At 37.5% G+C, this 2,404-nt stretch overlaps 1 protein-coding gene across 1 annotated transcript in view; it reads right to left on the bottom strand.

Moving 5' to 3' along the window:
- cttnbp2 (cortactin binding protein 2) overlaps nucleotides 1-2,404 on the bottom strand; it is a gene marked incomplete at its 3' end in the record, with an annotated part of 136,946 nt that overhangs the window by 15,156 nt on the left and 119,386 nt on the right.

Here is a 2,404-nt window from a genome sequence, read left to right as displayed (position 1 = left end):
GAAGAAAACCCGTCTGGATAACAGCAGACTGACTGCTCGTAAAATATACGACAGGTCTGGACCACTCGTAAAATTTGTTCGTATCTGAAAAAAATCTTAGAATATGAAATCATTGGTGAATGCCACAAATTCTCCTAAATCACTCGTACGCACAACTTAAGAACAAATTTGTGCGTACGAACGGTTCTTGCATGAGGCCCAATGATCCATTCATACCAGTGCGGCTGGATTCTTTTTTTTTAAGAAATCAGGTTGCACTCTAGAGCCCTACTAGCTGTTGTTTTGACAGACAATCAGGTACAATCTTAGGTACGCAAGGGAGCTTTATGACATCCCATCTGGTGCGCTTTTTCCTTTTTTGACCACGCAAACGTACCTGCGCACCGCTTATGTGCACCTCTGCACATGATCACATATCTCACATACTGTATATTAAGATGTTTTCACAGGTGAAATCCAGTTCATAACAAGAACAGAAGGATTTGAACCAGCCGACCATCACACCAACAGGGGGAGCGGGGGTCTCACTGTGGCAATAAATAAACCAGCCTTTTCTAACAGCGAGCGCCACTGTTTGTGTCTCTTTCTTCTGTTTCTCTCCTGTCATTGTTACTTGGTTATCTGCTCTTGGTTTGTCCTCAGGGGACTGTTGTGCAAAAGAATCTGGATCAGAATTGTCGGGATTTTGAAACCTCCCTTTCTTTTGCTATCCAGGACCACAGAATTGGTCTTATTTTGTCTCAATTGTTCCAAGAATAGATGGATCAATCTTATCCAGATCGAACTTTTTAAGATGACCAAACTTATGAAAAGATGTGTGTGTTCAATGACTTCGTTACATGATCACAGCCAAACAGAGTTCACCAATATTTGAATGTTTGTACTTAAAAAGAATGATACAACCACACAACAGCGCTGGACTGAAAGACAGATTTAATGCTCTCGTCTGCATTCAGCAAAGCATCCAGGAAGTGTTGTTCCATTTAATAACTTCTTCAACACCTGACCCGACCTACAGTCACTGCATCACATGGGGGCACCCTATCTGTCCTGTTCAACTAGTGTTTTAATTCCAGCTTTTATGTGAGTTGTAAATGTTTCCAGGCACATATCTACGTATATGTACGTCCTGCTCTGAGTGACCATTTCGTCAAGCCATTCTGACCAGTCTGTACATAAAATCATCTTAATCACAAAAATATTCACACAATAGTTTATAAAAATATCTTTCCTCGCCTAAGAAAACCTACAGAATGTGTAGTGCTTTTAAAACTCAGTAAGAAAACAAACCCAAATAAATTTCTTCACTTGGATAATGAGCACTCTAAACTAGACTGCATGTCACACTGAAGGCTACTAGATATGTAAAACAAGTAAAGTAGCCAACAACACGTCACTCAAAGTATATTTACTAAATAAAAAATTCAAACACCCCATTATCATGCTCTCTAGACCAACAAAAAGCAAAAACAAAATGTACTGCATGTGTTTAAAATTAAAATGTTGACCTTGAAACAATAAGTGAAACTTTGCTTTCAAAAATAAGATCTGAAGTTTAGCTTTTGTTTGCTGCAGTTAGGTTCCTCTGTCAGGTGCTCTGCTCTTTCAGTGAGCTTTAGACTCTATTACGTTTCCAATTTAAGTAAAAATAGTTTTGTTTTTATAATTTTGAAAACTACTGAGAGAATTATTTTATTTCTACCCTGCAGCTCTGTAGTGTAAAATAATCTATGATTTCACCTGTAATGGCTTGAAAAACATCAATAAATAAATAAATGTTAACATGATACAGGATTAATCTTGCTCACTGGACAAGTTGGAATTTAATTTAAATCATATTTTGTTCCTGAAATCCTCCTTGAATCTGTCAAACTGCTGGGATCAGAATAATCCAGAGTCTGTTTAAGTACTTCTGATCCTCAGAGTTCTTGAGTGTGAACTTGGGGATCAACTTAAAAAGCTAAACTTGATAAGTGTTCGGTTTATATTAGCAGCTGAGAAATCGAACCCAAGGAAGAACCGGGGTTTAAACGTTAGCGATTCTTTCCCTGATATCTTTGAGGTTTTCCCATCATGTGACACAACAAAGCCGTGTGTTTGAGGTAGGTGTTTAAAACGGATCCACAGGTGTGCCTCTGATGAACTCAAATGTCAACCAATCAAAGTCTTCCAAAGCCATGACATCATCGTCTGAGCTTTTCCAAACTGTTGAGACATTTTAGCACATGTAAACTTTTAACTTTGAAGGAAAAAAACACAAAACCTTCTATTATTTTGGCATTTAAAGGGGCAATATCATGTAAAATCAACTTTTTTGAGTTTTATATCATGTTATAATGTTATACTCTCATAAAAAAAACATGCCCAAAGCCACATCGTTATATACATAACTGCAGTGCTGATA

The sequence above is a fragment of the Austrofundulus limnaeus genome, unplaced genomic scaffold (assembly GCF_001266775.1).
Source record: "Austrofundulus limnaeus strain Quisiro unplaced genomic scaffold, Austrofundulus_limnaeus-1.0 Scaffold67, whole genome shotgun sequence".
Classification (NCBI taxonomy): Eukaryota; Metazoa; Chordata; class Actinopteri; order Cyprinodontiformes; family Rivulidae; genus Austrofundulus; species Austrofundulus limnaeus.
Note: the sequence above shows the minus strand (reverse complement) of the source record. Positions and strands in the feature narration are given on the sequence as shown.